Genomic DNA, 17,138 nt, shown 5'->3' with positions numbered 1-17,138 from the left:
TGGTCTTGAACTCCTGACATCAGGTGATCCGCCTGCCTCTGCCTCCCAAAGTGCTGGGATTACAGGTGTGAGCCACCATGCCCGGCGGTTCCGTCACTTTAAAAGTTCTAAGAGGTATAGAGAGAGAGGGGCATTTTTGAACATGGTGCCGCACAGCTATAGAATGTGTCCTGGCGCTGTTCCCTGTCAGTCACGTGGCTCTGTAGGGAGACATTCTGGGGAATTCTTCCTATGCTCCAGGTCCTAGCTTGGAGCCTCCCTCCATCTGAGAGGTTTGCAACATTTCCTGAACCTTAGAGAGTAAAGGGAAATGTGCTCCTATATCCAAAACTTCCAAATGTAAGTGTTTGCCAAGTGCTTTGCAATCTGCCTTTCCATAATTTCTCTCATTATCTCTGTGATGGGATTTATCATGCTGGTACTGCACTTTACTGAGTAAATGTAGGGACAGATGGAGGTGGCAGACTGGAGGAGAAGAGCAAGAGATGACATTGAGCCGGGAGCTCTTCATAGGAATGGTCCGTCTGTGGGCTTCCTGGGGAGTGAGGAGGGGGGACAAATATGTGATTGGCACATGGTATTGCCATTCAGTAACACCTGTGGCACGAATAAGCTACCTAGGGTAAAGGTGAACTGCTGTTTTGAAGTTTTGAATAAATTATATTTTAAAGTAATGAAGAGATCCTGGCACTGAGGAGGTTGAAATCCTTTTGCATGATGGATTTTCTGGATCTGAATTTTATAAGGAATTTTTTTTAAAATGGCATTGAAAGATTTTTAGTAGATGAAGAAAGCACGCGTAGTGAGGTGGCCGTTATATGGTGGGTCAGTACCCTATCCCCTAGGGTTTGAATTGCTGTTAAGTTTTAGATGTTGTAACTGACTGCTGGTTGGTCTGTTCCTATTTTTTGTTGCTGTTGTTCATCCATCCAACCATGCATCTGTCCATCCATCCATCCATCCATCCATCCATCCATCCGTCTCTCCACCCATCAATCTGTCCACTCATTTCTTTTTTTTCTTTCTTTCTTTTTTTTTTTTTTTGAGACAGAGTCTTGCTCTGTTGCCCAGGCTGGAGTGCAGTGGAGCGATCTCGGCTCACTGCAAGCTCCACCTCCCGGGTTTACGCCATTCTCCTGTCTCAGCCTCCCGAGTAGCTGGGACTACAGGTGCCTGCCACCATGCCCGGCTAATTTTTTTGTATTTTTTAGTAGAGACGGGGTTTCACCGTGTTTGCCAGGATGGTCTTGATCTCCTGACCTTGTGATCCACCCTCCTCCGCCTCCTAAAGTACTGGGATTACAGGCGTGAGCCACCACGCCCGGTGCCGTCCACTCATTTCTATTACTTACTAGTAGTGTGATTATTTTCTTCATCTCACTTGGACTCAGTTTTCTTTATCTACAGAATGGTGAGTTTTGTCTAGGTTATTGAAAGGGCCTGTTAATTCTGGAATCCTAAGATGCTTACCATTTGATTAGTTTGTGCAAGCCAATTGGAAAGAATACAAGCATGAATTGAACATAGGTTCTGCCCTCCAAAAGCACACAGTCTGGTAGGTGTGCTGATATAGAAACATGGCAAAAATGTGAGTAGAGAATGACCAAGTACCAAACACAGCTGCGGTTCATGTGTGTGATGGGAATTTCAATAAAATCAAGAAATTTGGCTGCACATGTTAAGGCAGGCTTCCGAAGGAAGGTGGCATATATGTTTGAGTAGAGCAAACTGACATTTACTAACGTCTTCAGTTGATTAGCATCCTCATTTCATTTAATGTTCACAGTAGTGGATGTTCTTCACTTTACTATCCCCATTTAGCAGATGAAGAAACTGAGGCAGGAAAGGAGATTAAGTAACTGGCTCAAAGCCACCCAGCTGTATTGTGGCAGAGTTGTGATCAAGAGGATGTCCGTCAAGCCCCTTTCATCCTTTTGTCTTAAAAAATCGAGTCAGTAGAGAGATGGGGACTCCAGGATTCCCCCCTCCCCTCCCCTCTTTTTTTTGAGACAGGGTCTTGCTCTGTCCCCCAGGCTGGAGTGCAGTGCCGCGATCTCAGCTCACTGTAACCTCCACCTCCTGAACTCAAGTGATCCTCCCACCTCAGCCTCCTGCGTACCTGGGATCACAGGTGTGCACCACCACGGCCAGCTAGTTTTTGTATTTTTTGTGGAGATGGAGTTTTGCCATGTTGTCCAGGCTGGTCTCGAACTCCTGAGCTCAAGTGATCCTCCTGCCTCGCCTCCCAAAGTGCTGGGATTACAGGCGTGAGCCACTGCACTTGGCCCAGGATATTTCAGGCGAAGAAGACCATCAGTGCCCTGGCACAACGAGGTGGAAGTGCCTTGTGTACCTGAGAAACAGCACGGACTTCAGTGGCGCTGGAGCACAGTGTCCCTTAATGGCAGCAGTGGAAACCGAGCCTGGGATGACAGCTTGGGATTCGAGGAGGCTTTTTATTGTGTGGCCACAGGGTCTGGTCTTTATTTGGCCCAAATGGACATTTTATGCAGAGTGGAGACATGATCAGAGGAGTACATTTCAGGATGTTTATGACTCTAAGACCTTCTTAGGAGTCCAACATCCTTTCATGCTCCTAAGCTCTTCCATGTGATGCTGAGGAAACTCCCCTGCCCAGATGTCTCCTGCAGCCTGAGCCCTTGAGCATTTTCATCTCCGGGTTTCTGTGTTAAGGAACTCAGGGCTCCGGCTTCCCATCCTACCATTCTGAACATCAGCACCTTAAAAAAAACCCTGCTCAATTCTTGGGATTCTGAGAAAAAAAACTCCTTCACCTTCCGCTTTCTACTCTTTTCTAGATTTTAACCTAATTTCTGCTGTTTCAGAATGTTTTCTGTTCAATAAATGAATAATTAGATCTTCTTGGGCTTTGCCAGTGAAAAATATACCATAATATTTAGATTAAAACAGTGTAATGACTACACTAGCAAAATACACCCTGGTTACATGATGAATTCCTCCTTTTCATTTTTATTTGTGGTATCCTGGGGTGGCCTACTGGAGAAAAAAATACTATTTGATTCTCCCTGGGTGGTCAGACAGGACTTGTAAAGACTCTTGTTTGTTTTGTGTTGAGGCTTCAAAGACACGCAGGCTTTTCTACATAAAGATGTTCTAAGAAAATAGGGATTTTTTTTGAAGATGCTGTGTATAAAGGGAAATTCAGAGCAACCATCTTCCCTTACAACTACCAGCTAATGCGATTAGAGGATCTCTTTTCACCAGGCATCTTTGTTGTTACCATCTCCTGTCATTACCACCAGTCTTACGGGGAAGTGTGTGCTTACAAAAACCCCCTCCACCTGGCTTTATTTTTGGCACAATCACACAAACATGTACTTTAATTTTAAATATTATATTTGTTGTCACATTTAGATTTTTTTTAAAAAAAAAACACTAAGAAATCTGAGTGGTGTGTGTGTGTGTGTGTGGTTCAGGATGCACTGGAGGTGTGTGCTCCCACAACAAATTTCAGGCCACGTGTTCTGCAGATTCCAATTAGCAAGGCCCTCCTGCTGTGGTGTGGGAGAAAAGTTGGGAGTGGGGTTAGGGCTGGCTAAGTGTAGGAGGCTTTTTAATGCAGTCTTTGCAGAACTCCCTCATTAGCACCTCCAGGTCAGTGGGAACTGGTATGCAGAGCACAGTTGGCATTTTCTGCTGTGCATGGTGTGTGTCAGCCATTTTATTTACCCATGCTTATTTTCTCCATTTCATAAAATTAATTGTACTCAATGGGGGATGGGTTGATAATGCTGAATTATTTTAAGCCTGGCGGGAGCTCAGCAGCTGTGTCCTAGATCAGACCACTGATCTATCTAATAGGTTGTCTTGCTACCTGATCCACTGGACAAATATGTTTCGCCAATTAGACGAATCCCTGTATGGAGAGAAAAATGACCTTGAGCCCCAGAGAGCCAGACGGTTGCTTCACGCAATGTCTTCACCTACTGAAGCTGCTTCATCGCCTTGGCCTAATAGGAATGTAGTATATTTCTAACTTCTAGACAATTAAATTTCTCCTTTAAAAAATAGCCACTCTACGTGAAATAGTCAAATCTGTCCTGACTTGCCAAGACACTTGCTTTTGGAATCGGGCACTTTCGGGTGTAGCCTCTAAAAATTTTAAAGAAGAGCAAATCTTGGAAGCTTCCTTCTTGTGTCAAGGCATAACCTGCTGAGGTCCAGGCTGCAGTGACCCATGAACATGCCACTGCCCTCCAGCCTGGGTGACAGGGTGAGACCGTGTCTCAAAAAAAAGAGGCATAACCCCTTGCTATAAAAAAAAATATATATATATGTGTGTGTGTGTGTGTGTGTGTGTGTGTGTTTAAGAGGAGTATCAGAGAAGGAAAGATAAATTTTTAAGTAAAAGGAAATATTATAAGCTAATTTTGTTGGGTGTTCTTCTGGGCAATTATTTTATCATCAAATACATGTCCACAAAATGCCAGATTTCTTTAAAAGATAAGCCTGGGCATAGAAAACAAACTTGATGTATGATAGAATCTTGCACTTGTTTTTAAGTCTTGGAGTTGAAGTTTACTGTGGTTTTGGTGTGACTCTACCAGCAACAGGATGGCACTCAGTAGAGGGCCCATGGTATAGTGGGAAAAACCTCCTGGGGGTCAGCCAGGTCCAGATTTTGATCTGTGGCTCTGCTGCTGCTAGCTCTGTGACCTTAGGCAAGTTATTGCACAGACTCGGCCCCAGTCTCTTTGTAGCCTTCTGTTGCTATTGATACTAGCTTTACAAAATCGTTTCAAAGGTTAAATGAAGTAAACTATATAAAATAAATATCTAAGGCTGGGCACAGTGGCTCAAGCCTGTAATCCCAACACTTTGGGAGGCAGAGGTGGGTGGATCACCTGAGGTCGGGAGTTCGAGACCACCCTGACCAACATGGAGAAACCTCGTCTCTACTGAAAATACAAATCAGCTTGGCGTGGTGGCACATGCCTGTAATCCCAGCCACTCAGGAGGATGAGGCAGGAGAGTCGCCTGAACCCGGGAGGTGGAAGTTGCAGTGAGCTGAGATTGCGCCATTGCACTCTAGCCTGGGCAACAAGAGCGAAACTTCCGTCTCAAAAATAAAATGATATAAAATAAAATGAAATAAAATAAATAGAATCTAGCTTATGTATTTATGTTAGCTCATTTTCTTTTCTTCTCATTACATCCAAGGACTAGTCATTTTCCAAAGGTAGTAATGTTCCATTAATTTTGGGAGTCACTCTGGAGAATCCTATAAATTTTCCAGATACTGAAATCTAAGCCTAGAAAGGCTTAATGACTCTCTTGCAATGCCTTAGGAGTAGCAGAGTTGTGCCCAAATCGTGCCTCACTGAATGCTTCCAGCGTTACTGCTGGTGTGAGGAGGACGTAGCATTCTGCACTGAGTCCCTGGTATGGCTCTAGAACAGTCAAGTGCAGTGACAGTCTTAAGCGTAGAAAACACTCGGCTTTCCAGATCTTCTTCGAGGAACCTTCAAAATACGCAGAAATGTGTAGTGAAACCTTACCCTACTATGTCCGCTGTCAGTTTACTTTTACAACTTTTGACTCAGTTTCCCTTTCTCTCCTAGTACCCTCAGGTGACTGCAGATGTGTTAACCAGCATGTTCGGGTAGGAGACTTTCTGGACGGGGAAGATTTCCAGGTAAAGGACCACCCTGATTCCCTTCGTGGCTACAGCCTGCTGCCTGCCCTTCCCTGGGCGGTCCCAGGCTTCCTGATGGCCACTGCTGCCTTCCTCCTTCTCCTTTTTTGCACTGATTGATTGATTCCTTATCTATGCTATTTTTCTATCTTTTTTGGTATTATTTTTAAGTATTTATATGTGTACACTGTTAATGATATAAAACATGCATGGAGTGGTAAGCCCTAACTTCAGGATAAGGCTTACCCTCTGAGGAGGGGGACTGGGGCACTTGGCCAATGTCAATTCTGTCTCCAATGTTTTAAAACTTTCCCCCCCCCAATATGTATCTCTTAAAAAAAAGAATTTCTTTTCTTTTCTTTTTTTTTTTGAGATGGAGTTTTGCTTTTGCTACCTAGGCTGGAGTGCAGTGGTGTGATCTCGGCTCACCGCAACCTCCGTCGCCCGGGTTCAAGCAATTCTCCTGCCTCAGCCTCCCGAGTAGCTGGGATTACAGGCATGTACCACCATGCCCAGCTAATTTTGTATTTTTAGTAGAGACGGGGGTTTCTTCTGTGTTGAGGCTGGTTTCGAACTCCTGAGCTCAGGTGATTTGCCCTCCTCAGCCTCCCAAAGTGCTGGGATTACGGGCATGAGCCACCGTACCCGGCCTTTTTTTTTTTTTTTTTTTAAGACAGAGTCTTGCTCTGTTGCCCAGGCTGGAATGCAGTGGTGCGATCTTAGCTCACTGCAACCTCAACCTCCCACGTAGCTGGGATTACAGTTGCGCACCACCATGCCCTGCTAATTTTTGTATTTTTAGTAGAGTCAGGATTTCACCATGTTGGCCAGGCTGGTCTTGAACTCCTGACCTCAGGTGACCTGCCAGCCTCAGCCTCCCAAAGTGCTTGGGATTACAGGTGTGAGCTACCACGCCAGGCCAGAATTCTTTATTTTTGTTTTAAATATAACTACAGTACCACTTTTGCACTTAAAACAGTAGTTAAGGCTGGGTGCAGTAGCTCACTGAAATCCCAGCACTTGAGGAGGCCAAAGTGGAAAGATCGCTTGAGCCCAGGAGTTTGAGAACCAGCCTGGGCAACACAGCGAGAACCCCATCTCTACAAATATATATATATATATAAATAAAGATTTACATTTCTTTTTTAGCCAGGCATGGTGGCAAATGCCTATAGTTCCAGCTGCTCAGTAGGCTAGGCAGGATCACTTGAGCTCAGGAATCTGAGGCTGTAGTGAGTTGTGATTATGCCACTGCACAGCCTGGACGACAGAGCAAGACCCTGTCTCAAAAAACAAAGAACAATAGCAACAACAACAACAAAATTACCAAGAGCTCCCCCCAGCCAAAACAAAAAACATCCTCAAACAGTAGTTAAGTCCTTCATATCAACTATCCAACTAGTGTTCAATATTCCAATTATAATTGGAATATAATTATATAGAAAGATTCTAACAAAAACAAATTTGTTTGGCATTTCAAATGTTCGAAGATGCCAGAAGTTTAATCTAGAGCAGTGGTTCTCAAAATTCAGTCCTAAGACCAGCAGCATCAGCATCACCTGTGAACTTGTAAGAGCTGGAAATAATTAGACCCTACAGCTGACTGAATCAGTGGTTCTGGGAGCATAGTGGTTTAACAAGCCTTCCAGGTGATTCCAATGCATAGTAGAGTTAAGAGAGCACTGGTCTAAAGGAAACCAAAATTTTATGCTCTTTACACACCCTATTTTGCATTTGTCTTTGTGTTTCACATCACAGCATATCCTGAGATGATGTGCTTACACACTTGGGTCACCAAGATGGGTTCCAGCCTTCTATTGCCTTCTAGGGCCTGTGCCAAGCCACCTTCCATTTCTAGCTGTGGAGGGCAGCACACACAGACTGCTGCTGCATTAGGAAGTGTGTTGGAGAGCAGGGAATGGAAGTGGTGATCATGATTTTCTGGAGCAGTGAAATTAGAGATCTGGGTGTATTTGATAGGGAAATCAGCTTCTGTTTTAATAAGCATACTTATAAAGTTGTGGTCCTCAACTGCTGGCAGCACAGTCAAATCACTCAGGAGTGCTTTGAAAGACGCTAGTACCCTGGCCTGACCCCAAGAAATTCTGGTTTCACTTGGGTTGTGGGTGGGGTTAGGGGGTCATCCCAGCAACAGCAAGATTTAAAGGTGCTTCAGGTGATTCTAATTGCAGTCATGGTCCGAAACCACTGGCAAAGACTTGTGTTTGGTTTGGGATTCAGTTGGGAAACTAAGTTGAAAATATCCTGCAAGAATGCACTCGGGGGGCTTACCCTTCAAACAAGTAAGTGCTTTGCAAACTCTAGTTCTTAAACCATCAGCGACCTGGTTTGCGGGAGTTTTTTTCTGCCATCTCTAGCTCTTTTTGTCTCCTGTTTTGAGCTTCTGCTGACTCTTTCGGCAGTATTTCTGGCCTGTTTTTGTCTAGGTAAGGAGATTTGAATGTGGTTTGTCTATTCACCTGTAGGTGTCTTGGGCAGAATATGCATTTTTTAAAGCACACAAATGACACCCTCTTTCACCTCCTTCATTCTCTTTCTTGTAAATGGCTATAGCTTCAGGAAATGAACTCGAGAGACTGATACTACATTTTGCAGTGCGAGGCTTTTTAATTTTTCTAAGACTATCAATGAGACCAGAACCTTCCTTGCAGTCTCTGAAATTATGGAAAGGAAAGGTTGGGCTGTATTTGTTGGTTGAGTGTTGAAATAGTCCGTGGAAAAAGGAAAGGGAAACAAGTCCTACTACTGATTTTCTTGGCAGGGTTTATCACCTTTCCGTCCCAAGTTTCTGGCAAGTGTGATTAGAAATTGACTTGCAGGATTTGCTCACACTGGCTTCCCAAGACAGTTTTTGCTTGCATGCTGCTGACTAGCAGTAGTTAATTTGCTATCTTTCACATGTGTTATCCAAAAATCACAGAACTTATTAGAAATAAACATCATGGGCCAGGCATGGTGGCTCATGCCTGTAATCCCAGCACTTTGGGTGGCGAGGCGGGTGGATCATGAGGTCAGGAGTTCAAGACTAGCCTGGCCAAGATGGTGAATCCCCGTCTCTACTAAAAATACAAAAATTAGCCGGGCGTGGTGGCGGGCACCTGTAATCCCAGCTACTTGGGAGGCTGAGGCAGAGAATTGCTTGAACCCAAGAGGCAGAGGTTGCAGTGAGCTGAGATCATGGCACTGCACTCTAGCCTGGGCAACAGAGCGAGACTCCATCTCAAAAAAAAGAATGAAATAAACAGTGTGAATTTGGCTGGTCATATTTGGAGGATTAGCCAGATGTAAATCTGAGTTGCACTTGGGAGGTGTCGTGGGCCTCAGTTAAAAATAAATAGAACCCCGGCCTTGAGTAGAAGCAGATTTTTTGTGAAAAGTGAAATATCTTACTGGAAAACAAATCTTATTTTTCCAATAGAAAATATGGGGAAGAAATAAGCTTTTTTTGGTGCCAATGTTTATTTTGTGCCTTTCTTGCTGATGGCAGATGTGGCAGAAATAAATACCCAATTTCATTTTCCAAAATCGGAAAAATGTAACCAATTGAAGAATTTATTGATTCTTAATTTATAGCAGAGGTTTGAAACTTGATTGGTTAAACTATTTAATGTGGCTCTTAGGAAAATAAACATACGTTTATGTATATCCCAAACCATTTTGTGGAATAATCACCACACAATGGGTTATTGAAAAGGTGTGTTGGCCTTGAGGCTCTCTAATTCTTAGGACTTTTGAAAAGTGTTTCTCACTAAGAGAAATTGAAAAAGCTATTTTTCATGTGATTGCAACATATGATTTCTGTGATTGGAAAATTCCTTTTATCTGTTGATATGCAAACTCCCCGTGGCAATACCGAATATTCATAAGCCACCTGTTTCCTTTTTTTTTTTTTTTTTTGAGGCGTAGTCTCGCTCTGTCACCCAGGCAGGCACCATCTCGGCTCACTGTAACCTCTGCTTCCTGGGTTCAAGTGATTCTTCTGCCTCAGCCTCCCAAGTAGCTGGGACTACAGGCGCGAGCCACCCTGCTTGGCTAATTTTTGTATTTTTGGTAGAGACGGGGTGTCACCATATTGGCCAGGCTGGTCTCGAGCTCCTAGACCTCATGATCCACCTAGCCTCGGCCTCCCGAAGTGCTGGGATTATAGGCGTGAGCCACCGTGCCCGGCCGTGTGTCACCTGTTTCTAATCCCAGCAAAACCTGTACTCAGAGTGAATTAAAAACAAAACAAAACAAAAAACCCTTACCTTTGAAGAACCAAAAAAGGAGTTCAAATTTTATTGAAACTTTTTGTGTTTATCCTTTTAGATCACACTAAATCAGATGAGTACACAAATGCCAAGGAATTGATTCTTGAAAGTAGAGATGATGTTTCATGACACGAGTTAAAGATGTGCTAGAACTTCCCATGAGCTGATTTTGATCATTCTTTGTTCTAGTACCCCCAAAGCTTAGCTTAACACTTAATTATATATCATACTACCTTCTCTCTCTCTCTGTGTTTGTATTATTTTCCACTAAAATGGCTATTTGTAACCTGCCATAGTAAAAGATCTGCTTATTCAAGACCAGGACAAGACTTTCCTTTATCTTGTCTTTCTGCCCATGACACCATTCATTTTTCTCTTCTTCAGCAGTGAGATGACATTTATGATGCATCGTCCTACCATTTTCGGGATAAAGATAATTTGCCTGGTTAGCTTTTATTTAGTGATTCAAGAGAAATAGATGATCAGATCTGGCAGCAGACTGACTTTTCACGATTCATTGCTGAAGGCTTTATTCTATTTATTCTTTATTCTATGAAGACCTCTGTTGCTGAAGGTATGAAGGATGTGGTAGTAATGGAAAATATTTTACTGATTTATTTATTTATTTTTAATTTTTTGAGACTTTATTTATTTTTAATTTTTTGAGTCTCACTCTATTGTCCAGGTTGGAGTGCAGTGGTACAATCTCAGCTCACTGCAACCTCTACCTCCTGGGTTTCCTTGGTTTCAGCGATTCTCCTGCCTCAGGCACCTGAATAGCTGGGACTACAGGAGTCCACCACCATGCCTGGCTAATTTTGTATTTTTAGTAGAGACAGGGTTTCATCATATTAGCTAGGCTGGTCTTGAACTCCTGACCTTGTGATTCGCCCACCTCGGCCTCCCAAAGTGCTGGGATTACAGGCATGAGCCACCGCACCTGGCACTGATCTTTATTGCTGAAGAGCTTTTCTCCCTTTGCAGGATCTTTGGTGTCAAGATACTATAAAATTCCAGTAAATATGACTGCAAGGAAGGGTAAAGAGAAAGAAAGAGGGACAAAATAAAGTACCAGAAGCAAATAGTCCTTTCCATATTCATGTCATGTCCTTAAGATCCAAGAAACGGATATTGAAGTGGAAGAACCAGACTTTCTCTTCATTCCTATGATCTAATTAAATGCATTTACACTTAAAAAAGGGTAACAATATTAGATCTTAATGGGATTAACCTAACTGAAATTTATTTGGCTTTGCCTTGATGGTAAAGATTATGAAGGATCCACCTTTCATTTTGTGATAGTAGTTTCAGATCTGTAATTTTTGCTACATTCCATTCCTGTTACTGTTCTACTTAAAATATCAGTTATCGGCTGGGCGCGGTGGCTCATGCCTGTAATCCCAGCACTTTGGGAGGCGGAAGCAGGTGGATCACCTGAGATCAGGAGTTCGAGACCAGCCTGGCCAAGATGGTGAAACCCCCCCCCCCCCCATCTCTACTAAAAATACAAAAATTAGCTGGGTGTGGGGGCAGGCACCTGTAATCCCATCTACTCGGGAGGCTGAGGCAGGAGAATTGCTTGAACCTGGGAGGCAGAGGTTGCAGGGAGCCGAGATGACGCCATTGCACTCCAGCCTAGGGAACAAGAGCAAGAATTTGTCTCAAGAAAAAAAAGAAAAAAAAAAAATCAGTTACCAAACAAAATTGTGTTTTGTGTGGCCGAGACTTAGAATAGACTAGAGTTTGAGTATTTTTCTTTTTAGGTTTTTGAGATGATTAACTCTTACTGTTTTTATACTGAAATGAAGTCTGTTTAGTTAAAATAAAGAGGAACCTTTCTTTTATTTTCTGTGTTTCTTGGTTTCTTTCTTTCTTTTTTTTTTTTTTTTCAGTGTCTTAGGGTTTCTCTTTCTTAGAATTATCTAGATGAACTGTTTCTGAGTTCAGCTTCAGACTATTTTTCCCTTTAACTTTTTGAGGTGATTATCTCTTACTCTGTTTTTATACTGACGTGAATCTCTGTAGTTAAAATGAAGAGGAATCTTTCTTTTATTTTCTGTGTTTCTTGGCTTCTTGCGTGTGTGTGTGTGTGTGTGTGTTTGTCAGTTTCTTAGGGTTTCTCTTGCTTGAAATTGTCTTGATGAAATGTTTCTGAGTCCAACTTCATTGATAACTACCTACTCCTCCTTTTCCTTTGTATGTGTTACAGGATTTCAGTAATATATACTTTTTATTGTGGTGAAATATACGTAAGATAAAATTATCATTTAAGCCATTTTTAAATGTACACTTCAGTGGCATTCAATACACTCATAATGTTGTGTGCAATTGTTGCCACTATTATCTTTTGAAAGTTTTCATCTTCCCTCTCACTCGTAAGTGGGAGTTGATCAATGAGAACACATGGACACAGGGAGGGGAACATCACACTCCGGCGCCTGTTTGGTGGGCGGGGGTAGGGGGTAGGGGAGGGATAGCATTAGGATAAATATCTAATGTAGATGACGGGTTGATGGGTACAGCAGACCACCATGGCACGTGTATTCCTGTGTAACAAACCTACATGTTCTGCACATGTACCCCAGAACTTAAAGTATAATAAAAATAAATAAATTTTTCATCCTCCCAACCTGAAACTTTGTACCCATTAAACACTAACTCTTCATTCTTCCCTCCCCCCAGCCCCTGGCCACCACCATTCCACTTTCTGTGTCTATGAATTTGACTACTCTAGGTACCTCATATAAGTGGAATCATGCAGTATTTTTCCTTTTGTGACTGATTTTTTTCACTTAGCATAGTATCTTCAAAATTCATCCATGTTTCAGCATGTGTCAGAATTTCCTTACTTTGTAAGGCTGAAGAATACTCCATTGTATGGACATATCACATTTTGTTTATTCATTCATCTGTCGATGGACCCTTGGGTTCTTCCACCTTTTGGCCATTGTGAATACTGCTATGAACATGGGTATGTAAATATCTGTTCAAGTCCCCATGAAAACCATCTTTGTGACTAATTATTATTATTTTTTGAGACAGAGCTTTGCTCTTGTTGCCCAGGCTGGAGTGCAAGAGCACAGTCTCGGCTCACTGCAATCTCTGCCTCCTGGGTTCAAGTGATTCTCCTGGCTCAGCCTCCCAAGTAGCTGGGATTACAGGTGTGTGCCACCACACCTGGCTAACTTTGTATATTTTTTAATAGATACGAGGTTTCACCATGTTGGTCAGACTGGTCTTGAACTCCTGACCTCAAATGATCCACCTGCCTCAGCCTCCCAAAGTGCTGGGATTACAGGCGTGAGCCACTGTGCCCAGCTGTCTTTGTGATTAATTAAAACACCCTGATGCTGATTTAGATACAGATTTAGCAACTTTAAATATTATGATATTAATAATAGCCATTAATTAATAATAAAGCTTTTTATGTAGAGTGATTGAAATGAGTTTGTCAGGTATGAGTTATAAAGGCCTCCAGAAGCATATGGGGAAGGTAAACACATGGCAATGAGAACCCTTTTATAAACACACCTGGCTGGATACCATGACCTGCTTAAGATCTGTGCTTTGGAATCGTCATTGAAAATAAATGTTGTAGCCGGGCACGATGGCCCATGCCTGTAGTCCCAGCACTTTGGGAGGCCGAGGCGGGCAGATCACTTGAGGCCAGGAATTCAAGACCAGCCTGACCAACATGGTAAAACCCTGTCTTTACTAAAAATACAAAAATTAGCTGGACATGATGGCGGACACCTGTAATCCCAGCTACTCGGGAGGCTGAGGCAGGAGAACCACTTAAACCTGGGAAGCGGAGGTTGCAGTGAGCTGAGATCACGCCACTGCACTTCAGCCTGGGCAAGAGAGTGAGACTCTGTCTAAAAAAAAAAAAGAAAAAGAAAAGTTGCCGCATGACAGCCTGACATCTGGAAAAGTTAAACTATAAAATGACTTGCAAAATTAACATCCTCTGGTTAACCAAAATCCTCAAAGCAGAGGGCAATCCAGTGTTTGGGATGTGAGTCCTGTTCTCTAGAGGGTCAGGCTTACCGCTCAGAAAGCAGATTAATACTGCTGGCACACACCACCTAAAGATACGCTTCCCATCCTTACATTGTTGATGTTTTCAATGTTTCATCTATCTGTTGTATTCTGTCAAATTCCTTAAGCTTAACCATAGACAAGCTCCTTCTTAGAGTTAACACTATTTACCAAGTATATACCACATGACCAAGCTATATATTACTGCTGGCTGATGTTTATTCATACTTGGCCCATGTTAGGCACTGTCCTAAGCCCTTTACATGTGTTGTTATTTAATTATTCCAACATCTCCATGTGTTTGATATCAGCAAAACTTCATTTTACAAATGATGAAAACGAGACACACAGAAGTTATCTTGTTCAAGGACACAGGAATTGGCAAAGCCAGAACTTGACCCCAGGAGTCTGACTTCAGACCATGTATCTCTTTCTTTTCTTGTTTTATTTTTCTTAGAGACATGGTCTCGCTCTGTTGCCCGGGCTGGAGTACAGAGCAATCTTGGCTCACTGTAGCCTCAAACTTCTGGGCTCAAAACATCCTCTTGCCTCAGCCTCCCAAGTAGGTGTGTGCCACCACACCTAGCTAATTTTTGTTTAAATAATTTTTTTGTAGACATGGGGTCTTGCTATGTTGTCCCGGCTGGCCTTGAACTCCTGACCTTGAGCAGTCATCCTGCCTTGGCCTCCCACAGTACTGGAATTATAGGCACGAGCCACCACACCTGGCCCCCATGTACCTTTGACTTCTATGCCATGCTGACCTGCATTTTACTGTTGATCAAACTGGTGAAACTTATGAAAACGCTCTCTAGAGGATGAATTCTCTTTTCTTTTCTTTCTCTCTCTTTCTTTCTTTCTTTGTTTCTTTCTTTCCTTTCTCTCTCTCCTTCCTTCCCTTCCCTTCCTTCCTTCTTTTTTTTTTTTTTTTTTTTTTAAGACAGACTCGCACTCTGTTACCCAGGCTAGAGAGCAGTGGCATGATGTTGGCCCACTGCAAACTTTGCCTCCTGGGTTCAAGTAATTCTTTGTCTCAGCCTCCTGAGTAGCGAGATTACAGCTGTGTGTCATCACACCTGCTAATTTTTAATGTATTTTTAGTAGAGACCGGGTTTCACCATTTTGGCTAGGCTGATCTCGAACTCCTGACCTCAAATGATCTCCCTGCCTTGGCCTCCCAAAGTGCCGGGATTACAGGCGTGAGCCACCGTGCCTGGCCTCTAGAGGACAATTCTTGTTAAGGTAAATAACAGAGCTTTTAAAGTCAGGAGGTCTCTGTGTCTGTCTAGGAACCCATGGTGTATTAAGTGGTGACAAAGTAGTTTGGAAGTTTACCACCAAAGGACTAAGGTTTCTTGGGAACACAGTGCATTTTATTCCACCTTTTAAGGTAAACACACTTCAAAGAAAAGGACATTTTAAAAAGCCTTGCTGAAGAGTTTTTAAGGAATATATTTTTAAAAAAGGTATTATCACTTCTTTATTAATTCGTATTTGGCAAAGAACTTTCTAGAAGTATTAGGAATCCGTCTCACTCAGAAATTTGATGTTAAAGGTTTTTAAAGAATATCTGCTTATGCCCATTCATAATTAACGGGGATTCTTCTTTTTCTTTTAAGGTTAAAAAATTTTTCTTTTTAGTTATTTCAGCTTTATTCAGGTTGAATACAGGTGTTCCAGCCAAACAAAGTAAGGTAAGAGGGGTGAGAGGGTTTCAGGCAGAGAAAAAAACACGTAAAAGGACACCAAGTTGTAGCATGGTCTGGCCAGCGAACTTTAAATAGGAGGGGAGTCCATTATTATGGAAGGAGCAGGGGCTTAGGAAAAGGTTTAAAAAATTAATTATTCTTGAGTCTTGGTTTTACCCTCTGTGAAAGGAGATAATTGTTGCTCTTTTGAGGACTAGAAATAATTTTTTGTTTGTTTGTTTTTTGAGACAAGGTCTCACTCTTGTCACCCAGGTTGGAGTGCAGTGGCGCGATCACAGCTCACTGCAGCCTCAAACTCCCAGGCTGACAGAATCCTCTCCCCTCAGCTTCCCAAGTAATGAGGACTACAGGCATATGCCACCATGCTCAGCTAATTCTTAAAATTTTTTTGTAGAGATGGTGTCTTGGCTATGTTACTCCAACCTTATGCAGTCCTCTCACTTCGGCTTCCCGCGGTATTGGGATTATATCAGTACAGGTGTGAGCCACTGCGCCTGGCCACAAATAATGTATTTAAATTGTTCAGTAATGGACCTGATACCCAGGTTTCAACATTGATATTATCATTATGTTGTTATCAGTTTTTCTCTTTTTGTCTTTTGTTTTTCTGAAAAATATTACATTACATGGTTCAGAACCCAAAAAGTGTAACATTCTGTCTTTCGTCTTTGTGCCTCATCTGTCCAGTCCCTTCTTCCTGGTCCCTGCAGGTAACCACTGTCCTGTTTCTAATGTAGCCTGCATTGTCCCCTGATGCTCTGTGGGAATATGAGTATCTCTTCTGTATTTCCTGCTTTTACACAAAAGGTAGCGTATTATACACATGCTTCAACATCTTCCTTTTGGTTTTCACTTAACTATACATCTTAGAAATCTTTCCATATCACTTTATAAGAGACTTCCTCTTATAAGCCATATATATATATATATATATATATATTTTTTTTTTTTTGGACAGAGTCTCGCCTGTTGCCCAGGCTGGAGTGCAGCGGCGCGATCTCGGCTCACTGCAACATCCGCCTTCCAGGTTCAAGTGATTCTCCCACCTCAGCCTCCTAAGTAGATGGGATTACAGGTGCTGCCACTGCGCCCACCTAATTTATTTTTATATTTTAAGATTCAGGTGGCCAGGCACGGTGGCTCATGCTGTAATCCCAGCACAGGTGGGCGGATCACCTGAGGTCAGGAGTTCAAGACCAGCCTGGCCAAGGTGGTGAAACCCCCATCTCTACCAAAATAAAATAATTAGCCAGGCATGGTGGCTGACACTTGTAATCCCAGCTACTTGGTAGGCAGAGGCAGGAGAATTTCTTGAACCCGGGAGGCTGAGGTTGCAGTGAACTGAGATTGTGTCATTGCACTTCAGCCTGGGAGACAAGAGCAAAACTTGGTCTCAAAAAAAAAAAGACTCACAGGTAATTGCAGTATAGTCCGGAGAGTTCC

At 42.6% G+C, this 17,138-nt stretch overlaps 1 long non-coding RNA gene across 1 annotated transcript in view; it reads left to right on the top strand.

Moving 5' to 3' along the window:
- The window catches only part of LOC111541107, a 394,660-nt gene that overhangs the window by 112,211 nt on the left and 265,311 nt on the right, over positions 1-17,138 (top strand). Inside the window, exon 3 of the long non-coding RNA XR_004228935.1 lies at positions 5,604-5,677. This is a non-coding gene — a long non-coding RNA (uncharacterized LOC111541107). The remainder of the gene's footprint in view (positions 1-5,603; positions 5,678-17,138) is intronic.

This window comes from Piliocolobus tephrosceles, chromosome 5, assembly GCF_002776525.5.
Source record: "Piliocolobus tephrosceles isolate RC106 chromosome 5, ASM277652v3, whole genome shotgun sequence".
NCBI classification, from domain to species: domain Eukaryota; kingdom Metazoa; phylum Chordata; class Mammalia; order Primates; family Cercopithecidae; genus Piliocolobus; species Piliocolobus tephrosceles.
This window is presented reverse-complemented; position numbering and strand designations above follow the sequence as displayed.